Genomic DNA, 17,059 nt, shown 5'->3' with positions numbered 1-17,059 from the left:
GAGGGTGTGCGCGCACGTGCGTGTGCACACACACACACACACACCAGGGGTTGGTCCTGAGCATGTCCTGCATGTTCTCAGGGTTCACCTTTATCCTAACCCTTCACCCGACTTCTATCTTAAGTAAGGGTTGATGGCTCACTCTCAATAAATCATTCTCAATAGTGTCTGTTAGGATAAAAGACTTGCCTTCCATATATTTCCCCCTTTCAACATCAGAACAAAAGGAAAGAAAAAGATAAAACTCAACATCTCCCATGCTCCCATGGAATCTTTTATGATTGTCTCTTTCCTCTCGAACAGGGGTCTCTCAGGCTGCAAGCTTTCCATCTCTACTCATATTTCCTCTGAAGAAATTTCACCTCTACGGAGTATTTTTCAAATGCATGAAAACATCTAACAAAAACTGCTTTCTCAATGGGTCCATATCCTTTTGACTTTCTAATATTTAAGAATGCATTTGGATGCAAAAGCCTTTCCGTCTATCTTGTCTGGAATAGGTCCTACTCTCCTGTCCACCCTGGCCCATTCTTCTCTGCTTACAGAGCCCAGTGCCCCCCCCCCCCAGCTTCATTTGTTTATTTGATTTATTGGTTTGTCCTCCCCTGTCAGGCTGTAAAGCTCTCTGTAAGCAGGGATCGCCTTTGTTCTGCTCTTCCCTGTAGCACCAGCGACTAGCAGAGCACCTGCCGCTTAGGAGAATCTCATTAAAATATTTGCTGGATGGAGGAAGGAAGAAATGAAAGAAAGGAAGGAGGGAAGAAAGGAGGAAGGGAGGAAGGAAGGAAGAGAAGGAGAAGGGAAGGAAGGAAGGGAAAGGAAGGGAAAGGAGGGAGGGAGAGAGGAAGGAAGGAAGGAAAGAGAAAGTTCACAGAAAATGATGCAGCACGGTTTCCTTAGCTAATTAAAAGTGAAAGGGCGCAGCAGAGCAGAGTAAGCAAGGGCAGCTCTCAGAATGGGATCTTTGGAGAGCGGAGAGAGTGCAAAGGAAGGAGGACCCAGGGGAGGGTGTCGGCTTCCTGCCATCGAGGTGGGCCACTGCAGAAACGCCTGAGGTGTGTGTTACAAAATGGCCGCTGCCTCATTTTCACCCTCCAGACCTCACGCAAGAATCCCTCTTGTGCTCCACCCTAACCAACAACGTCCCGGGAAAGGAAACTGAGTCAGCCCCGCCACGCGGACACGCCGCGGAGACGCTCCGGCCGGCGCCCAGCGTGTGTCGCCCGAGCGACGACTCGCGCCGCAGCCGCCGGCCTCGGGGGAATGAGAGCCCCGTGAGGGAGGGGATTTGCGTGTTCCCTTCGCTACCGGATTCCCGACACCGGCAGTGGCACCTGGCCTGGGCACACGCTTGTTCCATCTGCGCGATGAATATCGAATGGGTCTGGCCCAGAGTCGAAGGGACCTGGGTGGAGTCTTTTGAACACGTCAAATGCGAGCTTTTCTGTGCTGCGGGGTGTAGGGAGGGCACGAGGAGCCCCTCGATGCATTCAGCATAAAGGAGCGTAACACGGAGCAGAGGAGACAAGCATATTCGTCTTAAGTTCACCGCAGAGGAGCCTGGCTCCCGAGAGCTCCCGATCCTGGCTAAGGGGGAAAAGAAGAGAGGGGAGACGTTAGACGCATCTCCTTCACAGCCTTGTTCAAGGTCCCTGTGGGTGCGACCCGCAGTACGTCCTGCTGGGGCCTCGCCCGGCTGAGCACCACGGCCGGGCGCAGGTACCCCAGGAGCAGCACCCTCAGTTCCAGCCGGGGGCACCCTGGGGTGATGCGGAAGGCCGGCCTGGGGGAGGACTTCGCGAGAGCAAACATTCCGCTCCTCTCCAGAAGCTCTTGCGTGAATTCTGATGCCCCCGCAGCGTCTCTCCCGGCCTGTTGTCTCCCCGCGCCTGGAGAGATCTCAGCTGTGTTTCAGGAGAGAGGTGCCTGTCTACCTCTGCGACTCTGCCTCTGTGGGTCGGAGATCCTGGGCGCCTGCCAGGCTCCTGTCTTACTGCGGGGATTCCTGGCTCCCTTGCGGGCTTCTCTTCTCGGGGCTCGGCTGTTTTCCACATGTTTTGCAGCGAATGTGAATGTCCTCTGTAATCACACACACGAAAAATAGTTACAAGAGTGCTTTAAAGTACTCTAACTAGGGGTGGGCGGGGCAATGAAAAAGAGAACTATTTTTTCTGTTTTTAAAACAAATATTAACAGCATCTTGGGGCGCCTGGGTGGCTCAGCTGGTTAAGGGCCCAACCCTTGATCTCACCTCAGGTGTTGAGTTCAGGGTCATGAATTCAAGCCCTGTGTTGGGCTCTATGCTGGGCAGGGAATATATATATACATACATATACATACGTAGGCTCCACGTTATGCTAATGTATATTAGCGTAATAAGCATATGTTAGCATATGTGTGTATTTGCAGCATCTTACAACTCAACATGAACAACTTGAGGTAAATGTTCCTTTAAGCCACGATATCATGGGTGAGATACCTACGCTATATCAACAATATGGTACTTATACTTCCTCTAGGCATAGCATCCTGGGGAAGTTAATCATCTGCCAAATGTTGTTGGTTATCAACTTGAATTGGACTTTCTTTGATCTTTACGCCTTATATAAACTAAAAGACTATATACTCTGTGTGCAAAAAATGCAACAAGATATTAAAAGGGGTTAACTTTCCATTTATTATGTACAGTATCTGTAGAATTGCATAGCCAAGAATTAAAGATGTCAAGACATGAGGATGTGAAAAATGCACTTATCACTGTGTCCTGGATCTAATAAGCAGTACAAAGTAAAAGAATAAAAACAGAACTGAATATTGGGGGCATATTTGAGGACAAAGCTTTATAATTCGACCATGTTTTCATGGCTGGGGATCCAAGTTTCTTCACGCAAATCTCCCTAAACAAAGTACTAGAGGTGGCTTCAATAGAGTGGATACGGAAGATTAAGATCATTCTAGACCCGGGAGAGCTAGGTTTTATAAGTTTCCTCCCGTCCGAATTCTTGGTAGGGGTGAGTCAACAAGAGGCACTTCTGTCCCCAAGTCACAGTCCTGGTCTTCTTCCTCTGCTTCTCTTCTCTCAGGTTTCCTCCTCATTTTATCACGGAGTTCAGCTGGTTTGGTTGAACAAGGTCCAAGGTCCTCCTGAGGAGTGAAGGCTAGTGCGGGGATGAGCTCACTGCCCTCTTCCATCATTCGTCCCCAGGCAGAAGTGGATAAAATGAGCACCTTGGGAAGGGCACGAGGAGCAGAGATAAGGAGAGAACCAGAAAAGGGACCCTTGCTGCCTGAGAAGCGTGTGGACAGGGAAAGTCCAGACTGGTTGTAAGGGGAAAATCATGGAAGCATTGTATGTATGTGTCTGAATTCCAGGTTTGGTTTGCAGTAGATGAAAGAATGACCCTCCCCCACCACCACCCAATAACAAGCCTGGCTAAAATCATCCTGGCACTTCTCTCTACCTTCTCCAGATTGGCTCAGGGCTCTCACTGAAATTCCCAGGCTGCTTGTGATCTGACCACTAGAGACTTACCATTAAAAAGCTGCCTTTCTCCTGGAGTCCAGGGGCCCAAACTCTCAGCCACAATGCTTACTTGTATGTCTCTAATAAATCCTTCCTCTCAAATAATCAGTTCTACAGTTTGGGAGAAGAACCAACCAGACAGTTTGGATCCTGCAAATAAACTAACCTATGGCATCATGGAGTGTTCCCATCCATTCTTGACCATTTCTTTTGTGCTGGAGAGACAGACCTTTGTATTCACCAGGTGTCCACTATGTCTACTAGATTGAATGCTGAACAAGTTCACCAGGGTAAGACCGTGAGAATGACACAGAAACGAAATTCTCCTGGTGCCGTACAAACTCTGTGCGGACAAGATGCACTTGGAGTTCAACTCCATCTTCTGCCTTGTGGTGGGTTACTACAGTTCACTGGGGAAACTGTTCGGAATTTGCAAAATCTCCAAATCCTGCCTGGGGGAGTCTGTGCCTCTTGGCTTCCTTACACAGTTCCTTTGTGCCCATAAGATAGGTTTAATAATCACACTCTGCATTGCACAACTGGTATTGCTCCCATCAGAGTAACACTGAGCAGAAAAACAGAACCAGTGTTTTGCATTTCCTTTTCAGATAAACAGTTTCATCTGAAGAGAAGAGCAGATGCTATTTACCCATGACTCTAGTCCTATCCTGGTGTTGGGGCTGAAATTGCAGCAAAAGATTTCAAAATAGAAGCATCGGCCCCTACTGTTCTCTCCAAATGCCCTCCTTCCTCACTCCCTAACCTGTCTCTCTGGCTTTCCTCCCCCACAGTTACTGCATATAGAAAAGAAACAGGGACTCAGGGATTCTTGGTGCTTCCAAGGGGGCCCACAGGCCCTGGTTGGAGGGTCAAAAGCAGCCAGTGGACTTCCAACATTTAAAGATGCAGGCAGGTTATGTGGGGATCTAAGGATTTTTAATGGTTCTCAAGCTAATATGACCCTCCCCTAACTTCACTTTCTGATATCCCTAACGTGCCAGGAGTCCTGTCTTCTTCCCATGACAAAATCACAGTCATAGAATGTTAAAATAGCAAGAAAGAGGATGAAACCTTGATCTAGGCAGAAAAGGTACCTCACCAAGGTCAGCAGCAAGTTTGTGACAAAGCTGGGTTTAGAACCCTCCCGTCTTGATTCACAGACCTATGCTCTTTCCAGAAGCCCTAACATGAAAAGGGTTCTTTACATAAGAAAAACAGGTGTTGGCAAGGATGTGGAGAAAACGGAAACTTGCACTACTATTGGTGGGAATGCAGACTGGTGCAGGCTCTGTGGAAAACAGTATGGGGGTTCCTCAATAAATTAAAACTAAAACTACCCTATGATCCAACAATCACACTACTGGACATTTACCCCAAAATACAATAACACTAATTCAATGGGATACATGAATCCCTATGTTTATAGCAGCATTAGTAGCCAAGACACAGAAGAAGCCCAAGTATCCATCAACTGATGAATAGATAAAGAAGATGTGGTACATACATACAATGGAATATTATTCAGCCATAAAAAGGAATGAAATCTTGCCATTTGCAACGACATGGATGGAGCTAAGGAATATAATGCTAAGCCAAATAAGTCAGTCAGAGAAAGACAAATACTGTGATTTTACTCCTTTGTGGAATTTAAGAAACAAAACCTGGGTGCCTGGGTGGCACCATTGGTTAAGTGACTGACTCTTGGTTTCAGCTCTGGTCATGATCTCAGGGTCATGAGATTGAGCCCCATGTGGGGCTCTGCACTCAGTGCAGAGTCTGCTTGAGATTCTTTCCTCCTGCATCTGCCCTTCCCACTCGTGCTCTCTTTTCTCTCTCAAATAAATAACTAAAAGTCTTAAAAAAAAAAAAAAAGAAAGGTGGGGGGACTCCTGGGTGGCTCAGTTGGTTAAACATCTGACTTCGGTTCAGGTCATGATTTGGGGTCTTGGGATCGAGTCCTCTCATGCTCCATACTCAGTGGGGAGTCTGCTTGTCCCTTTCCCTCTCCCTCTGCCCCTCCCTCGGCCCATGCTCTCTCTCTCAAATAAACAAAATATTTTTAAAAAATAAAAGAAAAGTAACAAACAAACAAAATAAACAAGCAAAGGGGAAAAAGAGAGAGGGGAAAACCAAAAAACTGACACTTAACTACAGAGAACAAACTGATTTGGGTCATCAGCGTGGAGTGGTTGGGAGGGATAGGTGAAATAGGTGAGGGGCACAGGGTGATGTATGGAATTGTTGAATCACTATATTGTACACCTGAAACTAATATGACATTGTATGTTAAACACTGTATGTTTAACATAACACTGTATGTTTAATTAGAATTAAAATTAAAAATTAGAAGAAAGAGAATTCTGAGAGTCTCATAGATTCGGTCCCTAGCTATAAATATTAAAGGCCTGTCAAGATACCAAAATTGAAGTAAGACAAACTAGAATAAACCTTAGTTGTATATAGCATCATAGAAAGAAGACTACAAACTCTTTCAAGCCCAAGAGTCTCAGGGGTTCCGAGTAGGGTCTAGGAACACAGTGGCCATGTACAGTCACACGAATTCTCCCTTTCCTCTTCTGTCCACCCAGCGACCACCTGGATTCATCCTTAACCCCATTTAGCTCCAGGTCTCTGGAGGAAAGAAAGGGTCTTGCAGAGCATGCAGATTAACCCACAGTCTAGGTGCATAGGAGATCACAGACGTGAGAAGCTGCCGCAGGTCCAAAGGCAGCCTCATGTTATCCAAACCAAGCCTTTGTCCATAGATCCTGCTGAAGTCTGAAGATTTGGCAGCGATCTGGTTATCTGGTTAGTTAATCACAACGGATGGCAGGGAAGTTGCATATTTCAGTTGGAATGTTCACTTTGCCACTTGAATTATTCTATTTGGCAGTCTACACTGCAGGATTCCTAATGTAGAAGTGAAAAGTACCCTCCACTTGCCATTTGTATGTGATTTTCAAGTCCAAAGTCTTGTGTGTATCACTCTGGTCTGCAGGATGTCTTAATGTAGCCGTTTATCTCCTGGACCAGAGATGTGCTTCCTCCCAGCCCAACACGGATGTCGTGGGAGGCCTGGTACAGCGACCTGGGCTGGGCTGACCCCGCCACTCCATCTGCTCATGGGGACAGTGCTCTCTTTGTACTATTGTTTGATTTTTTGTTTTTTGGTTGTGTGTGTGTTTTTTTTTTTTTTTTTTTACTTTTCCTTCTCCCTGTTTCAAACCCCATCCCTCAGGACCTCTGTTGAAGCCAGTCCTATCCAAGTACATCCTTGCTCCAGAACTCGTAATTATTCCCTAAAGCAGGCCATGACATGTTTTCAAATGATCTTCCTGAAGTGGGCGAGTCCCAGGAAATTCAGTCGCTTCTCCTCACATGGAGGCACCAGTCTCTGGAAAATTCCACAGCCCAGGGCCCTGGTTAGCAGGGGGGAAAAGAGGGCAAGGGGTGAGTTAGGGTGGTGCCTAAATCTTTAGGCCATCAGTGGGGTTCTTTTGAGTGTTAGGGTGAGTCTCCGGGAAGTGAAATTCTCGACCTGGAATAGCTACTATGACAACAGGCTAAATTAGAGAGAAAAAGGCAAAGTGTATGTGTTCATCACTTAGGTTTGTGAGGTGGGAGCCTCCTTCAGGCCCCAGAGTCTGTCTTTAGATGGGCCCCTTGAGTCTCAGGATCACACTCAACAGAGAAATCCCTTCAATCAAGACTCAGGTCCGAACACAGCTCTTACTAAGGTTTGGACATAAAGTGTGAGCTTGGTGACACTTGAGCCTTCTCGTGGCAATTTAGATGGTGGCCCGCACTAAGGCATTGCCACTGGGGAGAGAAGGGGTGAGACAGAAGTATAGGAGGCTGGCTGGAGAGAATGAGGGGCCTGAAGATATGGGTGAGAAGAGTGGCTCAAAGGTGAGAATATCAAGACAATATCTACTTCACGGGTTGCCCAAGGAGTAGAATTAATGCACAGTCCCCATGATGGTGTCCGAGTACCATCGGGTAGGTTCCTAGGAGAAGCCACTTCCCTCTTCCTCGTCGTCCCTCTCTGTTTTCACTAACAGTAGGACTCTCCCACCTGGAAACCTCAGAGTGCCCACCCCGAGGAGGCTTTGCCACTGCTCTCTGAATCTGAATCTCACGACGGAGGGCCACGGACATACCCCTGCCTCTCCTGGTCCCCACAGAACAGATAGAAATAAAACTGTCTTCTCTCCAGAGCTGCACCAGGAAAACCCTGAATGCCATTCTCTCACGGCCAGAATGTTCCCTTTGTTTCTCTGAGACAGAACCAACATCTCGGGGAGGGACAAAGGGGCAGCCTGACTCATGAGCTGTGCAGACTGCTGGGCCGAATGAAGGGGGCACGTGGTAGCTCACTGTGGGATTGCGATGGTCACTGTGGTCTACATTAGGACAACCTGCAGGACACCTTCTTCAAAACAACACAATTATTTATGAATGTCAGGTGCATATTTGGCCTCAGACCTCCCTAAACACATTCATACTGTGCTCCCCTGGGATGTCTTCCGGGCCCTTGGGGAACTAGACCCGAGCCTAACCACATTTCTGATTCTTTCCCCCCACAAACGTGTACATCCCCTCATCTATGCAACTAGCATGTGCCAAACTCCCCCCTTTTGGCACCCGCTGTGATGGAAGCTGGGCCTTCAAAGACATGAGGCCACGTCTCTTCCACGTACAGCCTTGTAGGAAAGGCAGACAAACCAAAGACTGGGATGCCATGAGATATGTGACGGTGACAGTGAGCAGTCCTGGGAGCACAGAGGAAGGCCACAGAGTCCTGCCAGATTTCGAAGAAGATTTCCTGGAGGACAAGCAAGAGTTGGCCAGGCTGTCTAGGTAAGGGAGCACCAGCAAGATGGCTCAAGGCAAGTAAGACTATGGCTCAGGGTTCTTACCTTGGCTGTACACTGAAGTCATTGGTAGAGCCTTTAACACTGATACCCAAATGCTCACACAGATTTAAGTGTGACTCCTGGGCGGGGGGAGGGGGCCACCCAGGAATCAGCCTTGTCAAAAGCACCCCAGGTGAATGCCAGAGTTAAGGACCAGTGGGTTAAGGGAGAGTCATTAACACAAGACCTCTGGAAAAGAAAAGCACAGAGTGTACTATAATATAATAGCTCACTCTGCCAAGACTTCTAAAACACTGGCTCTTAGACCCAATGCAAAGCACACAAGGCCAAGGGACGGACTAATATATTCCTAGGTCTGTAACAGATCTGCTATGCACCGCCCTCCAGGAGATATAGCCCGTGAAAAACCGTTTTCCATTATTCTTTTTTTTTTTTTTAAGATTTTATTTATTTATTTGACAGGCAGAGATCACAAGTAGGCAGAGAGGCAGGCAGAAAGAGGTGGGGGAAGCAGGCTCCCTGCTGAGCAGAAAGCCCGATGTGGGGCTCGATCCCAGGACCCTGGGATCATGACCTGAGCCAAAGGCAGAGGCTTTAACCCACTGAGTCACCCAGGCGCCCCTGTTTGCCATTCTTAAAGGAGTGTGCTGTGGATCTCAAATCCAATAATGTTCTTCTCATGGCTCTGATAAGGACCTACTTGTAAATAATAGTTGCAGAAAACTCAAAAGAAGGCTTTCCATCAAACACAGATTCTAGACACAGTACAACACTGCTTTTGACAAAGTAAAGAGTAAGTCAATAAATTAAGCTTGGCCATCTCCTTAGAGGCTTGGATGAAGACACAGAAGTCCTGTTCTTCTAACTGGGGCGTGTGCCAGTCTGAGGTGGAGAGGGACTACCTTGAGCCAAGAGATTGGCCAATAGCTCCCATTTACGGGAAGGCGGACATGAAAAGTGGGTATGAATCGCAGTCCAGCCACTCACTGCACCATATTGGGCAAGACGTTTACTTTCTGGGAGGCTGTTCTCTTCTCCATGACATGGCTATAATTATATCTACCTCACGTGGTTGCTCTTGGCTTAAAGGAGCTAGTGTATGTAGAGCACCAGCATAATAAATGTCCAATATCTAGGTGGCTTATGGGTCAGTGATGGCTCTTTTACCTGTATCTAGCATCATACTTTACTATCAGAAACGGTATTACAGGAGTGGAAATGGCACAGGAGGTAGAAGGCCAGGCCAGGTCCTGGTTCTTCTCCTGCTGCCATTCTTTCCCGTCTCCTTCCTCTCTCAAGGCAGCACCTGGTTCCCAAGACACCTCAGTCTGCAGGCTGCTCCGGCGTCTCAGGGGGGTCCCCAAGTGCACATGTCGGTGCGTGGCTGCTGCCGCCCCTCTACTCAGACAATGACAGCGTGTGTCCGCCTGCTAGCCGGGGTCCCAGCCCAGATATAATCCTCCACTCATTTCCTGTTTATTGACCCCTCTGCCCAGTGTTGGGAAACTATCCGCACTCTTCCACGCTCAGCTGGACTTTGTTAAAAGAAAATTAGTTCCCAGAAGGTATGTTAATGAAACTTAATGTCAAACTAAACAGGAACCGCAGAGATCCGCTGGCTGGTTCCTACCCTTTTCGTGCGTAGATCCCTTTGGCAGTTTGACAAAAATGCCCATGAACGATGCAATGAAAGACACAATACCACAAAGGAATTCAATTATACTGAAATACAATTATACCAATTTCCCATGGGGTTCCACCCATTCTATACTGATAGCCAGAGCCCTCACCGACAGCTTGGGAAACTCTCCAAGGTCACCCAGCTGGGAAGTAAGACAGGTGATAGGGGCCCGTCTCCCTACTCCCAGACCTGGGCTCTTTCCACCAATTCACTTATTATCTTAGAAAATTAAGAAAAGGAAAACAGAGATTGTACTGCTCTGCATGGAAAAATCCTGAATTTTCCGCAAGTTGGAAGGTATGGATGAGGCCCTGCTGCCTGGTTTGTTTTCCTAAGAACTGATCTTATTTTATAGAGGATTGCAAAACTGGGCAAAGACAGTTTCCCGGCAAACATCTGGAAAAACCTAAGGCCACAATCATTTGAAGATTTACCTAACGCGCTGGTAACCGACAACAGATGTCCCAGCTGCACAGATGATAGTGTTGGATTATGGATTTAAGTGGGTGTGTTCAATCCCTCTGCCTCCACGTGGCCTTTGTCAAGGAGTCTGGAACATTAATCCCCAAGCCTGCTCCAGAAAACTCAGCTCACCTTCCTCCCTCAGCACTTCGTAGGAATAAGTGAGGAATTATCATCATCTCTCTTGGAGGAGAAGGCTGGAAGGTATTTAAGCTGAGGAACCCACAACCCTCCTAGCTGAGCCCTTTCACCCCTTTCTATGCAGGGGCAATAGAACATATGGTCAAAAGTAGGGATACAGAGTCACACATCAGGGTTTAAATTCTCCCTGCATCATTTTAGTAAAGTTGCTTGACTACCTCTTCCTACCTACCTCGGTTTCCTTTTCTCTTTTTTTTAAAGATTTTATTTATTTATTTGTCAGAGAGAGAGAAAGAGAGCACAAGCAGGGGAACTGCAGGCAGAGGGAGAACCAGACTCCCCACTTAGCAGGGAACCTGACCCGGAACTTGATCCCAGGACCAAGAGATCATGACCTGAGCTGAAGGCAGACGCTGAACCGACTGAGCCACCCAGGCATGCCCCCCCCCACCTTGGTTGCTTTTTCTTTTTCTTTTTAAAAAGATTTTATTTATTTATTTATTTGACAGAGAGAAAGAGAGTGAAAGAGGGAATATAAGCCGGGGGAGTGGGAGAGGGAGAACCGGGCTTCCTGCCAAGCAGGGAGCCCGAAGCTGGGCTAAATTCCAGGACCCTGGGATCATGACCTGAGCCAAAAGCAGACTCTTAACAACTAAGCCACTCATAAGTCTCATGAGAATAGTACTAAAGCCTGCCTTGCAGGGTGTGGGGACAGTGAGAGTGAATCTATGGAAAGCCTTCATATGGGACCTGATGAATAGTGTTCAACAGTTAGGAGCTATTATTATAATTAGTTCTGTGTTGAACCCTGCACCTTCCCCCACTAAGCCCCTCACTGAATGAAGCAGATGTTAAGGCAGGTGTCATTAGTGGAGTGTCTGTGTTTGAAGCTGCACATTCATCATGGCTGGAGCAGGCCTGTTTAGTTTCTCCAACACATCTCAGCAAGATAAGTGACTCAACCACAGTCACACAAAGGGGAAACCCTGCATCTTCTTTCCACCAAATCTACATTCCTCCTTGTGCGTGTCTGCCTACCTGCTGCCTACCTTCTGGTTTCAGTAAACCCAGAACCCTTGCCCCTCTCAAAACAACCCCTCCACTTGGGCTCTGGGTTCCGTCCCCTCTCTCCTCAGCGGTGCTCCTGTACTCTCTACCCCCAATCCCCCACAGTCAAGACTTCTCCTCTCCCGAATCATCCCTACGTGCATGCTCTTAGTATCTTCCTTAACCCTTATGTCTCCTTTCAGCTACGAACTAATTTCTCCATTTTCCTTCAACTTTACAAGAAAGTTGCTTTCTCCATGTCCCCTTGTCAATGCACTCAAATTGGGCTTCTGTTCCCACTATCCAAAGAGACTGCTATTGTCAAGGTCACCAATGACTTCCATGTTGCTAAATCCAGAGGCCACTTCTTTGCTCCCACCTTCCTTGACCTTTCAGCAGAAGTTGATTATTTCCTCCTTCTTAAAATGTTTTCTCTCTTGGCTCTGTGATTCCCTGCTGTCCTCTTTTCCTTCTGTCTCCTGTTCCTTCTGTCTTCTTTATTGGCTCCTTCTCATCTTCTCTCCTCTACTACTATCTTTGGTAACCCCATCCAGTCCTAGGGCTTAAGAGACATCTCTGTGCTTATGATCCCCAAATCTCTACATCCAGCCCTGACTTTTCCCCAAAGCTTGACTTGGATATCCAACTGCCTTCTTAACATTTCCATACACATCTAATATGCAACTCAGACATAATTTATCCATGAAGAACTCGAGTTTTCTTACTCAACTTGCTCCTTCCTCAGTATTCCTACTTTTGACCATTAGCATGAACATCTACCCTGCTGTTCAACCTATAAATCTAGGATTCCGTCTTGACTCCTCTCTTTCCTCATCTTCCATATTCAATCTGTCAGCAAGTCTTGTCCACTTTATCTACAAAGCATATTCCAAATTCATCCACTTCTCCCCATTTTCATTACAATCGCCTTAGCCCAAGTCCACACTGTCTAAATCACTGCAATGCTCCCAGATGATCCCTCTGTAAACATCCTGTAATCTATTCTTGGAAGGAGAGCCTGAATGATCTTTTCACACTCTTGTTTAAAACCCTCCACTAGCTTCCCATTGTATTTGAAATAAAATACAAATTCCTCAAAGCAGGATATTATATGGCTTCTTCCCACTTCTTCAAACTCATTTTCAGTCATGTTCCTCCTAGCTCTCTCTACTCCAGCCACACTGGTCTTTCTGGCCCTTGACAACACAAAGTCTGTTTCCACCTTAGGACCTTTGCACTGGCTCTCCTTCCTGGAATGCTCACCCCCATGGTCCTTGAGTGACTGGCTTCTTTTCCTCCTTCACATCTCAGCTAAAGTGTCCATTCTCAGAGAGGTCCTTCCTGACCACAAAACTGGAGTGGCCACCAGACACTCCCCATCACATCACCTTTTACTGTCTGTGTTCTGGACTCTCCTCTGGAAGACAAGAGTTAGGACCTTGTCTTTCTTCTTCATCACTACATCTGCAGGACTTAGAACTGAGTGCCGGGTATATATTGCTGAAATAGTGAGTGAACGGGTAAATGAATTAGTACCAGAGGTGGGACGAGAACCCAGGTCTCCTGCCTCCCAGTTCAGTGTTCTTCCCCAGGATCATGGCAAGCTGCCGCTTTACCAGTTGTTTTTTGTTCTGTTTTGTTTTGTTTTAAATAAGCTCTAGGCCCAGTGTGGGGCTTGAACTCATAAGCCCAAGATCAAGAGTCGCATGCTCTCCTGACTGAGCCAGCCAGGGGCCCTGCCACTTTAACAGTTTGATTACTTTCTTGCTGTTCACCAGATGCTTGGCACCATTCAACTCTCAACTGGTTCCAGCTCCTAGTGATAAAGGAAATGGCTCTAAGGGAACAGGAAGGAAAGAGGGCATCTGAATAAATCATGAAGTACACAATCATCCCCACAAATAACGAGGATGGAACATTCTAGTATTCATTCAACCATCTAATAATACTTAGTAAACATTTATTATGTGCCTGGCGTTACACAATTAGACAGGAATAGAAACACAACCCTACTCTGAGGGACGTGATGGTCTCCAGAAGGAGCCAGCAGGCCTGCAGCGATGTCCACCTACCTCGCTGAGGTTCCCCTGAGAATAAGCACGGTGTGCAGAGAGCAAGGATGGCTAAACAGAGAGGGCAAGTGTGAGGAAGTTGTCCCTGAGAGTGGAACTTGTGAGCTGAGTCTCAGAGCGTATAGAATGTGTTATTGGAAACCTTTAGTCTGGGTTTTCACATGAAAAATCCAGTTGTAGTTTCCCTTTAACAGACAAAAGAAAAATCACTTCAGAAGGGCAGGCAGGGGAGCCTGGGTGGCTCAGTCGTTAAGCGTCTGCTTTCTGCTCGGGTCATGATCACAGGGTCCTGGGATCGAGCCCCACATCGGGCTCCCTGCTCAGCGGACAGCCTGCTTCTCCCTCTCCCACTCCCCCTGCTTGTGTTCCCTCTCTCACTGTCAAATAAATAAATAAAATCTTAAAAAAAAAATTCTAAGAAAAAAAAAAAAAAAGAACAGCAGGCAGGATGACTCTGGTATTTGAGAGAACCACTGATTGATGAAGATATTTTCACCAGGGAAACTTTAAAAAAAAAAAAAAAAAGAAGAAGGAATCGTTTTCTATTTCTTGCACAAAAAGTCCACCTAAACAAATTCATCTTCCCTGAGGGTCTTAGAGTGAAAGCCCTGAAGCAGGCACCTGTATGAGGAAAGATCACCCACCCAAGAAGCTACTTCCCTGTGAAACCACAGGTTGGGTCCTTGAAGAAATACACCTTCAGGTAAAAGCAACGTTTGGCGGCAGGTGAAAGAAGGACGGAGATCTATGTGTACAGACAGACAAAGAAAGACGTTATTACATGACAACAAGCAAGTTTCAGGACACTGAATATCGTGGCTACTATTGTTATTGTGTTAGGATCTGTGTAAGAATTTCCAGAAGAATAAATGCAAACATAACAATGGTCATCTCTGATCTGTGAGATGAGGCGCTTAGAGTTTCTGAGTCCTACATTTTGGTACTATTTTAATTGTGTACAATAAATGTGTACTATTTTGGAATTTAAAAATAAAATTAAAAAATGAACATAAAGATTTATTTAGAACATAGGTCTGATTTGTTGTATGAAGCATAAAAACTCATGCTTGGCTCTACATTCCAGAGACATGCAAAGAGAGGATTTCCCTAAATTTTCTCATTTGCCAACATTTATAGGAAAAAATAAACTGAGGTTCAGAAATATAACGTGATTTTTCTCATGCTGTGACCCCTAGACCAGTGTGGTCCGCTGAGTCAAGCTGAGGAATAAAAGATAAAATATATCGGGGTGCCTGGGTGGCTCAGTCAGTTACAGGACCGACTCTTGGTTTTGGCTCCCGTTCAGATCACAGGGTTGTGAGATTGAGCCCCACCTTGGGCTCTGCACTCTATGCAGTCGGCTTGGGACTCTATTTCCCACTCCCTCTACTCCTCCCCCTTGCACTCTCTCTCCCTCAAATAAATAAATAAAATCTTTGATTTTTTAAAAGATTGTATTTATTTGAGAGAGAGAGAGAGAGCTCAAGCACAAGCAGGGGGAGCAGCAGGGAGCCCATCTGGGGCTTCATCGCAGGACTCTGTGATCATGACCTGAGCAGAAGGCAGACGCTTAACCAACTGAGCCACCCTGGAGCCACATAAATAAATCTTAAAAAAAAAAGATAAAAAATATCGATCTCCAACTTACAAATTTGGCAGCTTTACCAACATTGCTTTGTGGAGAACTCTGTGGCTATTTAGAGTAAAGGAAATGTTCTTTTTATGAGGTCAACGAGAGATTAACTGTGTATTTCTTCAATGACAAGCAGTTCCTGGTAACAAATGGGATGCAAGTAAAGAAGACACAGGAATTTACAGGCTAATAGTTTCCCATAAAAACAATTTAAATAAAAGTCTCCAGTTCCTTTTGCAGATCTTAAAATACTCAGTAAATTCTTTTATATTTATTTACTTTCAAGTAAGCTCCACGCCCACGTGGGGCTTAAACTGACAAACCTGAGATTAAGAGTCACAGGCTTTACAGACTGAGCCAGCCCGCAGCCAGGTGCACCCCAACCCCAATTTTTTTTAAGTAATCTCTACATCCAACATAGGGCTGGAATTCACAACCCCCAGATCAAGAGTCACACTCATGGCACCTAGGTGGCTCAGTGGGTTAAGCATCTGCCTTTGGCTGGGGTCATGATCTCAGGGTCCTGGGATTGAGCCCCACATCAGGCTCTCTGCTCAGCAGGAAGCCTGCTTCCCTCTGTCTCTCTGCCTCTCTGCCTACTTGTGATCTCTGTCTGTCAAATAAATTAATTAATTAAATCTTTAAAAAAAAAAAAAGAGTCGCATGCTCTACGGACCTAGTCAGCAAGGCGCCCCTCAGTAAATTCTTTGACTAGGTAGATCCCTTCCGTTCAGTTTATTTAATGAGGGCTTACGAGGTCCTTGCACTGGGCGGGGTATGACAGGGAGTCAATGAGACAAATTCTCTGTACTTGTATTGCTCATATACGAGTGGGGAAACACAAGGAGCAAAAAACACATAAAATCAGGGGTATAATTTCAGGTAAAGCTCTAACAAGGATACGATAAAGCAGGTGAAGTGGTAGTGGGAAGAGTACTGTTTTTCCAAGGTCAGGAGGGCCTTTTAAAGGAAGTGACATTTGAGTAAGGACACAGGAAGAGAGAGGGCGAGAGCCAGCCTGAACGGAAATCAGCATTTCTGTTCCTGAAAAGGTAAAGAACGTCCTGAAGAACACGCCGTCAGGGTCTAGTACAGTCAAGGATTCGCTTTTGTTGTTCTTGTGTTATTTTCATGTTTATACGGACTAGTGCTATAAATTTCTCTCTCTTGCTTAGAAATTGGAGAATGCGTTTCATCTGGGAATTGATGTCTCCTACAAAGATACTGTGTTATCTACGTGCCCCTAAAAATACCTCCTGCCTTATCACAGAGGCATAGAATCCAAGTCCTAAGATTCAAAGTTGCTAATTCCACTGAGAGAGGAGGCTCAGCCCCATCTCTGTGCAATGAGCGTCTGAAATCCATTTCCACCCCAGGCAGTAACAGGCCACGGAGAATATGCAGCTGAGAGGGGCAGGAACGGTCCAGAGTGAGGAGCTGTGCAGAAAATCTTTGGCATTCTCAGGTCTCAGCCCCAGCTCTTTCCCAGCTGGGAACTCCCCTGCACCCTCAGCCCTGGCAGAGACAGAAATGACAGTCTCTCCTTCACAGTGGGGAGACTGAGACTCAGAGAAGTGGGTGGCTCCCCCAGGATCACACAAAAAACCATCTCTAATTCTTAAC

This window comes from Martes martes (genome assembly GCF_963455335.1).
Source record: "Martes martes genome assembly, chromosome: 1".
NCBI lineage: Eukaryota > Metazoa > Chordata > Mammalia > Carnivora > Mustelidae > Martes > Martes martes.
The sequence above is the reverse complement of the archived record's forward strand: the minus strand, read 5'-3'. Positions refer to the sequence as shown.